The sequence below is a fragment of the Poecilia mexicana genome, unplaced genomic scaffold (genome assembly GCF_051168715.1).
Source record: "Poecilia mexicana isolate PSO_F unplaced genomic scaffold, ASM5116871v1 scaffold_2, whole genome shotgun sequence".
Lineage (NCBI taxonomy): Eukaryota > Metazoa > Chordata > Actinopteri > Cyprinodontiformes > Poeciliidae > Poecilia > Poecilia mexicana.
The window spans coordinates 36549504-36564460 of NW_028263371.1; the positions used below are offsets into that span (position 1 = coordinate 36549504).

The 14957-nt window shown below is 37.2% G+C and overlaps 1 long non-coding RNA gene across 1 annotated transcript; it reads left to right on the forward strand.

Annotated features, from left to right (window-relative positions):
* The first annotated feature begins 301 nt into the window (after nucleotides 1-301).
* LOC148160848 (uncharacterized) lies at nucleotides 302-8570 on the forward strand. The gene is made up of 3 exons (XR_015766038.1): nucleotides 302-3086; nucleotides 6116-6323; nucleotides 7469-8570. It is a non-coding gene; the product is annotated as an uncharacterized LOC148160848 (long non-coding RNA).
* Nucleotides 8571-14957: the final 6387 nt, after the last annotated feature.

Here is a 14957-nt window from a genome sequence, read left to right on the forward strand (position 1 = left end):
CTGATTGGTGCTGATGCACCTAATTCAGTTCCTGTTGAAGGTGCACCTTCTGAACATCACTCCATTTCAGAGGGCGAGCTGTCTTTGGAGGGTGATTTGTTCTTGAGGCCATGGCCTCAGGAGCAGGTACCGCCTGTCCCACCTCCTGCTGTGGCTCCTTCTCCTGCTGCTGTGGCTCCCTCTGGTGTGACTGTGAATCAACCTACCTCATTAGCAGTTGTACCGGCAGCAGAGTCTGGGCCCAGCGAGGTGTCTGTGCGTAGATCGGCACGATCAACGGCTGGCCAGCACCATAATCTCCATCATCTTCCAAGACCAGCAGTGAGAGAAACGCCTTCATCTAGTACCATGTCTGCTGTATTTCGACCTTGGTGTTAAGTGGGATCATCGTCGGGGCGTCGATGCAGTTTGGGGGGGTGGAATGTGGCAGTATGCCCTGTGGCCTTTGAACGCACCACACAAGTGCTTGAATCTAATTGGTTGTGGCGCTGGCTGCCTGTATATAAAGGGCCCTCCCTCACCTGGTTGACATGACGTTGTTTTCCTTCCGGTTCAGACCTCGGCGTTTGCTGGTGCGGCACGCTAGGTAAGGCAGGCTTCACCTCTCTCAAGCAAACTTATTACTTGTGATTTAGTTACATTTTCTGTATAACAGCTGCAAATTAATGCGTGCGCGCAAACGATGCGCTTAACGACACTCTGATCGCCGCCGCCTGTACAAGCTCCACGTTTCCTCCTTCCTTTTAGAGGCACTACATAAAGAGCTCAGTGGTAGGTGAAGTGCTGGAGTTTGGATGCTTTTAGATTCCATTTCTAACATTTATTTTTGATAGCCGCTGCTGTTTGTCCTTGGCCGGCTGTTTGCCCGCTGTTCTGGTTGTCCCCGACCGACGGTCCGCCTGTCAACTGGATAACCTGTCGACTGCCTACCTGTCGTCCTGTTTGCTGGCTTCATGCCCGCCATCCTGGTCGGCGTACAGCTGGCTCCTACCACTCGTCCAGTGTGGCTAATTTGGGCTGATTGGTGATCAGCTCGGACTATCTTTCTACTGCCGCTCTGAGTGGCGTCTGCTACAGCGGATCGGTTTCTCCCCGGACAGACTCTTAATTTGGACTATTGCTGCTTGATTGTGGGCTGAACTGTATAATTGTATTGTTTGTAATTTGAATGTCTCTCTTCTTTGTTTTTTTGACAGGAACGGCCAGCTCGTGGTGTTGGTGGTGGACTTTCCGGGTGGTGGTACTCCTTTTGGTTTGGTGCACGATTTTCTTTTGTTTTGCCTTGTTTCGTTTGCTGTGTTTCTTTTCTTTTAGGACACTACCCCAAATTGCACTCCCGTCCCTGAGTTGCGCTAACACTGACTTTTAATGTGTGAGTGGTTTTAGACTAGTATTTTGATTAAACAAACAATTATAGAATAAATAAAAATTGTTACATTGTGAGATTGTCTCAAGCCTCATCTGTAGCGGGTCTGTGTGCCTTGAAGGTAACTTTTAGTGGAGTTGTTGCAACTAATTATTAAAATAGTATTTTTAAACTTAAGTTCCCAATTCTTATCACACTGCTCCCGCCACATGGGTTTAAGACCCACTTATGGGAAGGTTTTAAAAGATCACATGAAAAACCTACCAAGTGGTTTTGTAGCAGTTCGAGTGCCTTAGTTGGCAGTAACTTGGTTGTCTCTATAATTGAGTCTTTCCTTTGGGTCTGATGATTCTGAGTTTGAGACTCACTTAAGATCACATGAAAAATCTACCTAGATTCTGGGCAAATAAAGGTGTACAGAAACTGGCAGATCTTCATAAGGATGACAGGCTTCTTACATTTGAGCAGCTTTGCCAAATATATAGCATCTCAAAGAAACACTTTTATTAGTATTTACAAATTAAACATTTAATTATGTCAAAACACAAACAGATTGAAACCAAACCACCACTGTCATACCTAGAAAATATTGTACTAGAAAATCTAGAGGAGAGGTCACATTTCTTTATTTTATGCAGCCTTTCTAATGCATGATGAGGAATCCACTGCAGATTGGATGCATGGAGATCTGACTTTCAAGAAGAGATACAAGTGGCAGACTGGGAAACTGCATGCTTAAAAGCCCAAAAGCAGTCAATTAATACAAGTACGAAACTCCTCCAATACAATTGGTTGATAAGAACTTGCATGACTCCAGTCAAACTGAACCGCTGGGGACCTAACATCCCAGATAGCTGCAGTAAGTGTTTGGTATGAAGGGGTACTCCTTTTCACTGTGTGTGTCCAAACTCAGTTACATAAACTTTGTCAAAGATTGTTGGAGTGAATGTACCTGCTGAGGCTAAAATGTGTGTTTTAGGTATTTATCCAGAGAACTGTGTTTTTAGTTCCAGACAGTTGATTAACTTTGGACTCCTGCAGGCCAGGAGATTAATATCTCTTCACTGGAAAAAATTGGACACATTGTCAAACTACATGTTGGTAAAGGAGATGACGTCATGCATGGCTCTGGACCGACTCACTTATGTTGTCAGAGGAAAGGGAGAGAAATTTGACACCGTTGACCAAGTTTCTGAAACACTACAACGGAGATTAAGAGAACAGTGCAGATAGCTGAATCTTTTTGTGTGTGTTTTTTTTTTCTTTATTTCTCTGTTTTTGCTTTCTGATATATGTACTGTTGAGTTGTTTTATTGTTTTCTTTATTATTCATATTTGTTTACTTTGGGGACTAAGTTGTTTAATGTGAATCTTATGTCAAATGTATCACTACCACTTGTTCTTTTTTTGTTATAAAATTCAATAAATATGTTTTTAAAAAATCGACCTAGATTCAAATTTGTATTTGTAGAAGTTTGAGCGCCTTGGTTGCTGGGAGGCTCCAGTTCGGGGGAGTTGGGGTTCCAAATAAGGTATGGGTCTGACATCTGGTCTGTTCCCGCCGCTTCCTGTTTGCTGCAACATGGTGCTCCCCAGAGAAAAGTGGTTTCCTGTAAGTGAGGGAGGGAGAAGCTCCTGAGTCTCATTCTTCACTGATAGCAGGAAGAGAAGAGAAGCTCTGAAGAACGAGTGAATTAAATCAAGTCTCTCGGAGTTGAAGGTAAAATCACTTTTTACTGAAACTTCACTGGAGCTCAGTGAGTTTTTCGCTCTATGAAGAGAAAAGAATCAGAACTTCCTGTCCCTGCAGCTCTGTTTACATCGTTTGGTGTCAGCATCAATAAATGTGTTTGTTTTGATTGCTTCTGGTTCTGTGGTGAACAAAGTTACTCTGATGTCTGTCAAAACAAAGGTTGCTGTGGAGGTTTCGGTTACAACTGAACCATAAAACTTATCAGTAGACAGCCATGTTTACTGATAAGAAGCAGACATGTTTGTAGTTTTTTACGTCTGAGATCATGAGGCGGTTAGATATTATGTTGCTGCTCTTGTTCTACACTTTGTTTTTTATTCTTAAATGTTTCAGATGATCAAACTAAAATCAAACATAAATTGGTTATAATATTATAAACTAAGTTCAACCTTTTTTATTCATGATGCTGCTTTAGTAAATTCAACATCCAAAGAGTTCTTTTTGGGGGGAATTGATGATGAAAGTTTTGTTATCATGACAAAATATTTACATAAAATGTAGAAACATTAATTTTAATCCAAATTGTAAAACAATTGACCGGCTCAGGATGTGCAGCAACACGAACAGGCTTCATTTGCAACTTATTGTTTCTGCTATTAGAAAAATCCAAGTTTCTAATCAGACCTACTAGCAGAAACGATGCAGTAATAGTGGAATACTCCTGATTTGAAGCGTTTAAATAATTTTTATTCATTTGTTTTCAGGCTTTAAGGGAATGAGGTCAGAACGTTTTCCTTCAGCCTTTGTCACTTCCTGTAGAGGCTCATGAGAACTGTAGTTGAACTCTTCTGACTTCAGCATCATTTGTACTTGTCCATTTTGAGCGGAGGATGAAAATAACTCTCTGACTTGTTAATAGAGGGAAGTGTTGCCGCTCCGTGTCTCTCTCAGCTCTCTGGTGCCTTTCTAACTGATGAACCCATCAAGGCCTCGGCAGTGGTGGAGAAAGTACTCAAAAAATGTACTTAAATGAAAGTACAAATACACAGACAAAAATGTACTCTAGTAAAAGTACCACATTAACATTTTTACTTAAGTAAAAGTAAAAGAGTACTGGCTTTTAAAAATACTCAAGTATTAAAAGTACTTGCTGAATGCATTACCTAATCACTAATAAAATATCATTAAGTGTACCCATCGTATTTAATTTTAATACATCAGAAATGTGTCATTTTAATGAACAATACCACAGATAAAGCATGTTTTTATTGTGTTTACTCTGTAACATAGCTTAATCTTAGATATGTGATTCTATGCATCATAATTTCAGGGATGGAAACATCTTGTCTCCTGTCCTAACATAGCATGAACTTCACTTTTTTTTGTGACTAGTCACTTTTATTTTGAAAGAAATCCAACAGAAAGGGGATGGAAAGAGGGTGGGTGGGGGGAGGACTTGCAACCAAGGAGCCACTTAGCAGAGTTGTAGTCAAGACCACCGAACCCGAGACCAAATCAAGACCAAGACCAGCGCCTCGCGCTACATGACACAATAATAAGTAATCATAATAAGTGCATCTATCAAAATTGCTTCTCAAATTGAGCCAAAATATCCACATTCCCATAAAAAGACCTAGATATTAAATACTTAGAGCTGACATAAATTTAACCAATATCATTATCAATTCAAACTCTTAATTCTGCTTTGCTTCCATCTCTGTGCCACAATCCATGGAGATAACGCCCTGGGCATTATCTCCACCCAGGGCATGGAGACTCCCTGGGTGGTTGCCCATATTCCCCATGCCAGAAACCACAACTTTCTGCACCATTAAACATAGTAATTAAGACAATGCATTAATGGTAAACGCTCAACTATGAACACTGTCCAAGGGACAACAAGCAAGAAGTAACCAAGCAGAAGGAGCACCGTGACTGTTCTCATGCTGCTGCAATGTCTGCCACCACGACAGATGACGAAAACAGTCAAAGAGCAATGAACATGCTCTGTGTTCTTACGTTCTAGTTTAATTTATTCACCAATTAAATATATATCTATTTTAATGAAATAAAACAATAGCTACTGCAATGTACCAGAGCATCACAAGAACAAAGAACAGCTCTCAGTGAGGCTTCAGTATCTATAGGACTTAGTAAAGATCCATCCAGGAGAACCGGATCTTTCGTGAATGTTACATCACTATATATATAGCCGACTTTGGTCACAACGTTGTTCCATATAACCCACACCTTAGTCAACAGCTATGCACAGTAATTCAGGGCATGAGTGACAACTTTTTACCACAGTGGAGGTAGTTTTTAGTTGGATATTGCATATTTGCACTCCGCAGAGTAAGCAGCGTTTAGCTCAAGGTTGATCTGATTTATGAACACTAATTTCGGCCAGCCATTCTCTATCGCTCCCTCCTTAAGCGCTTGGAACGAGGACAATAATAAATTTCCGAATCAAACACAAATATAAATAATTGTCTTGCCTCACTGACACAAAAAAGTTGTAATTCATGTTATTACACTAGACACATTATTCTTTATTAAATTTTTAAGTCATATTCAATATTTTAAGTAAATTTAATATTAAATAATATGTTTTCTTCAATAGCTTCCAAGGCATGTGACTAGACTATCTAGACCAGGCACACTCATTTTTAGTCCAATTTAGTTCTTTTTTTTGTAGCTTTTTTTAAGTCAGAATTTTGTATTTAAATTTATTTTGGTCCATGAAGCTGAAGTTGGTTTCCAATTACAGCTTCCAATTCGGGAAATGACTAGAAGGCGAGTCCACCAAATTTTTTGTTATCTTCAGATAACTGTTAAAACTTCAATAAAGAGCGATTTCAGCCCTTTTTTGGATCTGGACCACACTAGAGCTGCTCCAATTCCAAAAATACAAAATCAAGATGAATATCAGTGTTCTTGCAGCAGGGACTCTTTGTGTGAATCCTCTGGTGTTTAACCTAAAAACCAGAACAAAAACAGTTGTAAACTAATTTCCCTGTGCTGTAGTTCATCCATTTCCCCCTCTGTGCTCCACCCAGGTCCGTTTCCCAGTTTACCAGACCTCCCCCTCTGTGTGTCTCTGCTGGTTCCAGTAGAAACGGTGATCTGGTGTCGGAGATGGTCAAGTGCTGGGATCTGATGGAAGCCTCTCTGTTTGTTCTGAGAAGAGGAGATTGATGATGATGATGATGATGATGATGATGATTAAGATGATGATGATGATGATGATGATGGTCCTCCTGCTCGGTAAGGTCACCTTCCTCTCTCTGCTCCTCTTCCTCTCTCTGCTCTTCTTCCTCTCCAGTCTCTCTGGAAGCTGCTGATCAGCCTCAGAGCTTATTGGTTCTGGTCCATTCTTCTCTCTAACTGATCCCTGGTGACCTCAGCTGGTCGTTGGTTCTGGATCAGAACTTCAGGTTCTGGTTCCAGCAACTCATTTCTTACCAGTCCTCCCAGTAGATCTCACTGGTTTATTGTTTTAGTTTTATTCTGGTCTCTTCCATCCATCCAGTGGCTCCACTTTGCTGTTTCCTGTCTGGATTTAATTTCTCTAATTTGGGTTCAGCAGCTGATCTGGTTCTGATATTTTTTATTGGTTTCTATCAGGTTGTAGTTCCGTCAGCATCAGAACCACTGAAACCCATACAGACCAGTAATCTGGATATGAGCTCCCAGAAACATTAACCACAGAAACCAGTGAGAAATGTTTGCAGATCTTGAAGGTTCTGGTTTTCCTTCCTGTCAGATCTTCAGTTTTCCACATAAATGTTCATTTGAATCCAAGATGGCTGACTGGATGGTTGTAGTTTGTAGTTTATTTATCCTGAATTTACCTCAGTCTGAGGTTGGTGGTCATAATGTTCTGCTGCTGATGCATAATGGTGGTCTCATCATTCATGGAGAATCAGGACTGGTGGGTCTACTTCTTCTCTGATTCTCCTGTTAAAAAAACAAAAACAGATGAATTGGCTTGTAACAATAAATCAAATAATCGAATGATAAATGAAAATTATTGACCTGATTTTAATTTATTGGCTTTATCGTTTCTTCCTGCCTTTTTCTCTTTGTATTCATGACACTGGATGAAAAAAGACTCAACTCTGGTTCTCTCCACTGACCCTCCCTTCCTCATTTCCTTGGGTAAAGGAGGAGTGAACTATTGCATCAGGTAGTCAGATATGTCCATCTTCTCTGTCTAAGTCTCATGATTATTGAAGGACAATATAGTATACAGACTTCATAATCTGTACTCTTTTGGCTGAATGTAGTTCTTATTTCCACTTTGGTAGTATGAAGATCTGACAGGAAGGACAACCAGTACCTTCAATGTTATGTTTAGTTTTTGTTCAAGGGCATTTTTTGCTAACAGAGATTTTTTTCCCTTCTCCCAGTTGTTTCTGCCATCATCCACTCGTCTCTTTCATCTGGAATCGTTCCTACTACCTTCAAAATTGCAGTTGTTACTCCTATCCTTAAAAAACCTGGATTGGGTCCAAATAATTTCAATAATTTCCGCTCTATTTCTAACCTTCCTTTCATCTCCAAAATCCTAGAAAAAACAGTTTCCTCTCAGCTCCATCTCCATTTAACCAAGAACCGTCTGTATGAACACATCCAGTCACAGAATCACTAACATCTAACTTTAAATCCAGTTGATTTAAAGTCTGTAACCAGTTTCAGTATGTTTAAAAAACAAACAAAAATCTGGTTACATCAAAAACAGAACTGTATCGATACTTAATTGTTTTATGATTCACTGTTTGTGTATATGTTATCAACATTACATTGTGCCATTTTAAATGATTATTACTTCAATTTTTACTAGTTTTAAGAGCTACCGTTTAAAAGCCTATCTAGGGTCAAGTGCTGCAAATTAGCTGTTGCTACTGCACTGTGACGCAAACATGGGACTGCTGTTCTGCTCAGTTTGTCTATGTCGATATTGTTAGAGATTTTTTGGTATTATCATTTTGTTATTACTTTAGTTCATATTCAGTCTAATGTTAATCAATAGTTAATCAGCATTCAGTCTATAGATTATTGTGATTTTCAGTTTAAAGTGTTCTCTTCCTTCTGTGTGTATAAACTGACCTGGGGGCCCCATCTGCCTGTTCGTCTTCATGTGAAACAGTTAACTGTGTGTTTCCCAGACCTTAAATTACGTTTCCACAGGTGCCTCCTTATCAACTGGAATACTCCCTATCTTAGAAACTGTCTCTGTGCAGTAATATTTTGTCTCTGCTGTCTTCCTTACCTATCCTCCCTCTTTTTGCTTGATAATAAAAGACAAATCTGTAACCAAAGGTCTTAAGAACGCTCACTGAACGGCTCAGAGGAGCAGTTTGCTGAGTCTTCTCCTTTTGCAAAAGCTTGGCCATAAAATTCATATACGTTGTCTGTGTTTCTTTTACGAAGGTTCGAGAAAAATACCTATCAGATATGTGTCTGTCCCTATCAAATAAACCTAATAAATGAAAAACACTCTCCTCATGGCAGCAGATTCAGGTTTACTTTCTCTTCTCGTTCTCCTTGATGTCTGAGTAGCGTTCAATACCATCAGTCCTGCTCCACAGACTCTCTTCCATTGGTATCTCACACGCATGCGCACGAACACACATACATACGCACCATACCAACAGGGGACTATCAGTTTAGTCCTACCAAGAGGGGACTTCTGTTTCTAGTTTGTTGAAAAAGTAAAAACCCATAATAAAATTTATTTTAAAGCTCTATTACCATAATATAACTGAAGATTTGACTTTTAATCATTTTTAAAGAAATTGCCAAGAGGGGACCTAGATCTCTGAGCGACGTTTACCTTACAAAGAGGGGACATTTACATACTGCAATACAACTGACTCTACCCATTTTTGACCTATAGAGGATTTACTTACTACAATTACTTTAACTATTTTAATAAATTTATGATTTAACTGGGTGATGTTGTATAATTAATTATTTTCAATACAAATATTACCCAAAAAAGTGACATAATGGCCATCAGGGAAAATGAATAATATTTTGAATACCATTAATGATGGCATGAATTAATAACAAGGTCTGCAGTATCAACAACAAATATATATTTTTAATATGAATTTTGTCTCTTAAGGTGGTACATTGGTGGTACATTACAAAGTAAAGGTCCCCACTTAGTCTGTATAGAATGACAGGGGTCTACTGTTGGCTGGTGAAGAACGACACAGGTCCCTTCTTAATAAAGAAGGGATGGACAGACAGAGACACATAAATATGTGTATATTTTTTTTAATTCCAGTCCATGTCAAAGGCATTTCAAGAAAAAAAAAAGGTCCCCACTTGGTCTGTATAGAACGACACAGGTCCCCTCTTAGATAGGATGGAGCGACATACACACTCCAGGATGGGGGATAAAGAAGATTTTTTTTAAGACAAAAAATATGTAAGTTGAATCAAAACAACTTTAGGTGAACTATTTCATTTGATAAAAACTACAGATCCCAACATTTGTCAAATGTTTCCTCATCATGGAAAGGTTAAATGGTATATGAACTGACATTCCAATAGCGAAGGGATCTGCAGCAGAAAGTGATCAGAATAAAGAGTAAAAAATTTATTTACAGAGCACATTTTTTAAAGACAAATTTAAAACAGCCCATGTCAAACCTATCAGAAAGTAAAAGGTCCCCACTTGGTCTGTATAGAACGACACAAGTCCCCTCTTGGATAGGATAGAGCGACATACACACTCAGATAAATAAGAAAATTACCTTTTATTAAATATCTTTACTTCTGAACTTCTTGGACAAACAGACAGAAATAAATTAATAAATGTATGTATATTTTTAGTTCCAGAACATGTCAAAGGCATTACAGGAAAAATTAAGGTCCCCACTTTGTCTGTACAGAACGACAGAGGTCCACTGTTGGCTGGTGAAGAACGACACAGGTCCCCTCTTAGATAGGATGGAGCAACATACACACTCCAGGATGGGGGTGTGTATGCAGCAGAAATTAACTAAATTATTTTTTAAGACAAAAACAATATGTAAGCTGAATCAAAACAACTTGATTCAGCTTAAAAAAATATTTACAGAGCACATTTTTAAAGACAAATTTAATTTCTAAAGACAAATACACACTCCAGATAAATAAGAAAATTACCTTTTATCAAATATCTTTACTTCTGAACTTCTTGGACAAACAGACAGAAATAAATTAATAAATGTGTGTATATTGTTTTAGTTCCAGAACATGTCAAAGGCATTACAGGAAAAATTAAGGTCCCCACTTTGTCTGTACAGAACGACAGAGGTCCACTGTTGGCTGGTGAAGAACGACACAGGTCCCCTCTTAGATAGGATGGAGCGACATACACACTCCAGGATGAGGGGATGCAGCAGAAATTAACTAAATTATTTTTTAAGACAAAAACAATATGTAAGCTGAATCAAAAGAACTTGATTCAGCTTAAAAAAGTTATTTACAGAGCACATTTTTAAAGACAAATTTAATTTTTAAAGACAAATACACACTCCAGATAAATAAGAAAATTACCTTTTATCAAATATCTTTACTTCTGAACTTCTTGGACAAACAGACAGAAATAAATTAATAAATGTGTGTATATTGTTTTAGTTCCAGAACATGTCAAAGGCATTACAGGAAAAATTAAGGTCCCCACTTTGTCTGTACAGAACGACAGAGGTCCACTGTTGGCTGGTGAAGAACGACACAGGTCCCCTCTTAGATAGGATGGAGCGACATACACACTCCAGGATGAGGGGATGCAGCAGAAATGACCAAAACTAATCATTTTTAGGGCAATTTAAAACTGGCTGAAATATAGCAGAAAAAAATAAGCTTAATTAATATATCTGATGTTGTTTACCAACACATTTAAATCTTTTTCTGACAAGAACTGTGATTAAAAAAAAAAAAACATTTAAAAACCATAAAATTGTTTTCTTTTTCCTTCCGACAAATTATCCATTTGTATATCGGATATGTAACGATATATAAGTTTGTTTTTTGTCCAAAAAGAGAATAGATACAAAGCAAAAAAGAAGTTTTTACAGCAGTAACTATAAAAATACTTGTTTGTGGATGAGGAATGAACACTATCAAGTATGTGTTCATACTTTCTAGTGTAAACTTACATAATCTACAATAAGGCAAAGATTTCATAGGACATTAGTAAAATTTTATATATTTGGTCTCAAACTTCATCTACTATGTTGAAATTGTCAAAATTACTTTGATACATTGTCTTTGGGAATGTCCAGTTATTAGACCCTTTTTTATTAGTTTTAAGTACTTTGAGTAACTAATTGGAAAGAACTCCACCACTTTGTCAGAAACTGGATTTATTTATATACAAGTCAAACTCATAACCCTCAGGCATTTTGGAACTTGATAACTCAACTAGGCTCCAGAAAAACTAAAAAGATTCCCCTAGAAGTGGTTCAGGAGGATGGCTCCTTATGTCTTGTTATTAACAAGGTTTTGCACAAGTGGCAAACTGACTTTGGAAATATATTTTCTGCTAGTTTTGCCTCTCCTGAATGGGATTAATCTTATTTAGAAAGGACAGTAGCTATTAAGAATCAAATTGAAGTTTTATGCCAATGAGTTCCTCAAATCTTCAATTAAACTCTCACATTTCAGAAAATTAACTTCATAAACCTATTGATAAGTTAAAATGTGGGAAGGTTATGGGTTACAGTAATCTGTCAAATGAAGTCTGAATAAAAGATTGAATAAAATGTGAAATGAACCAGGCTGTTAAAGCTTTTGTCCACATATTGTGAACAAGGTTTTTGCCCATCTAAATGGCAAAATCTATTATTAAACCACTCCCCAAGTCTCAAACTGCTGATCCTCTAGTGCCTATCAACTAGATACTAGAGGAGCAATAGTTTACTGAAATGAATAAACTGAAGTTATTCCTTTCAGAAAACGGAGTAGTGCATTGATAACATTTACATTTTGTTTTGGGCCTACAGATTTGTCTATTGCAAAAACAAATATTTGGGATTTACTGTGGATGAATATTTGACATTGGAAGAAGGATTACAATTCCATTCAAACTCAGCTGGAAGAGCGCAGGCTTCAGTTATAAATACAGTCAAATATTAATACAGTCAGGGTCTTCTGAGAGACTGCTCTGCATCCCCAGAGCTAGAACCAGATGATGAGAAGCAGCATTCAGCTTCTATGCACAGCAAATCTGGAACAAGCTTCCAGAAAACTGCAAAACTGCTGAAACACTGCCTTCCTTTAAATCTAGTCTAAAATCCCAGCTGGTTAGAGTTGCTTTTGAAATGTAATCAATTAAGAATTTAACAATGGCACTTGAATTAATATAATGATTTATTATGTAAAGCACTTTGAAATCCCTTGATGCTGAAATGTGCTGAAATAAGATTAAATTGATTGATTGATTGATTGATTGATTGATTGATTGATTGATTGATATAAGTTGTATACTGAGTTGTATACGTCTTGTGTTTGCCCAGTATTGGATTATGGTGTCGGAGTTACTGTCAACAACCTCCCAGTGAAAAAGTTCAGTGTAGAGCCCTGCGATATTTCTTATATGTCTATAGAAATACTCCTAAAATGGCATTATATGGAGATATGGGGTGACCACGTGAAGTTAGATATCTGCAATATCTAACCATTTTGCAGATATGGTTAGATTGTGGAATACGTTCATTAATATGCCAGATCATAGATTAACAAAACACATTTTCCTTTGGGATTTCACAAATGGGTGTACTTGGGCCAGACATATGGAGAAGATATTTGAGACTTTCGGTACATATAGGAATAAGACAAGATGTAATATTGAATAGCTTAAACGGTTTTATTTTGAAGTTTAGTGGGCAGTTGATATCTTATATAAACAAAAATTACATACTTATATTTTACTAAAGGATCCCTATATGGTCTTGAGCCATATGCATCACGGAAACTTTCTATAAAACGACGGTCCATGTGCGCCCAGTTCAGATACGGTACTTTGGCTTTGGAGACCAAAGTACCCAGAGGAAGGCCGAAGATGTTCTTTGTGTGATTTGGGGGAAAGTGGGAGAGAAGTCCACTTTTTGCTTTACTGTCTTATGTACTTGAGGGTGAGATATGATTTATTTACTAAAATACTTTATATTAACGGGTAGGGATAAAATGTATATTTAAGTATTTTAAGTTTCAGTTGGCACACAATTTATTTTGAAGGCCTGGCACCTTAGAAGCTTTGGTAACACTTTATTTGAAGGGGGTTGAATAAGACTGTCATGACACTTTCATAAACATGACATAACACCTGTCATGAACATGAATAAGCCTTCTTGAATATTTATGGCTGTTGTCATAAAGTGTCATTCGGTAAATTATGACACTTTTAATACAAAGTTGACATTATTCAAAATGTCTTTGTTATGACAACTTGACATTAACCAAGAAATCATTACTGATATAAATTTGTTATAAAAGTATTACTGATTGCACTTTAAAAATTAGGTAAATTTATGTTATTAAAGGTAAAGTTTAAATAAAGTGTTACCGAAGCTTTTTGTTTAAATAAAATATATGTCTGTCCGCTTGTTTGTTTATGTTTTTCTTGTGTCTTGTAAGCCTTTGTGGGCTGAGAACCTGTAAAAGGGTAAATACCACTTATCTGTCCATCTACAAAGATCAGACACTGTACTTTTTCTCACCCAAGTACTGTAGGTCATAATAACTTTTTCTAATATGTATGCTAATACTTGTCGCTCTTTCTGGCTGTAAAGCCCGTTTTGTTTCTTTTCTTGTTTTGTAAGATTGCAAGTGAAGCTTTAGTGTGATTATTCATTAATGTTGCCATGTTCTCAGAAAAAAGCCATCCAATAACAAATGTTTACATTACGTTTAGGTGAAGCTCTTGACATAACATTACATTTGTCCTCTGTCTACGTTTAAAGGGATACATTTCATTTTTAGTTTACCATGCTGGAAAACAGTCACTATGTGGTCACATAGACTGTGTGCACAACTATTAGGCAAGTTTTAGTTTTGAACCATATCATTATTTCTATGGATATTTTAAAACTCCAAGCTGTATAAACTTTAATCTTTATTTAATGTGAACAAATCATCTGATGTGTATTTGTTTAATGAGGGAGGAAGTGGCCATATAAAGATCAACACCCAGTATGAAGGTGTGCAAAATTATTAGGCAGCTTCTTTTCCTCAGACAAAAGGGGCCGAAAAAGATTTAAGTGACTGTGAAAGGTCCAAAACTGTAAAAAGTTATCCAGAGAGATGCAGCACTATGGAAATTGCTAAAATGTTGGAGTGTGATCACAGAACCATCAAATGTTTTGCTGCAAATAGTGAACATGGTCACAAGAAACCTGTTGAGAAAAAAAAAGAAGTTTTGCTCCATCCAGAAATATTTCATATGTTAGGGGATAAACTAGAACAAACACGTTTTGTAAAACGCATTGTAACTCTGTACTAAATAAAAATGAGTACCATAACAATAGCACAGGTTTGTTTCTTTAATCAAGTATTGCTTTACGTAATCCAACAAGATCCTTTTACCAACATTTAGAAACTAAACAATCTTTCCCGTTGGCATTATCCAGCAAATAAGATGCAAAAAGATTTGTAGTTATCAGGTACAGTAAAAAGGAGGGACTGTTGCCTCCCTGCTGATCAGAATACTTGTTACTGATAATCTTTTATTTTCAGATTATAAATAATTTAACAAAACAAGGCATTTCACACTAATGTTTAGTTTTCACTGTAGTTAATGTTTTATACAAAAATAAAGCAGTATATTCTTTCAAGTTGTTTTAATTAAGTAATTGTTTGTATTTGAAAATTATGAAGACAATCATATGTGTAACATTACAC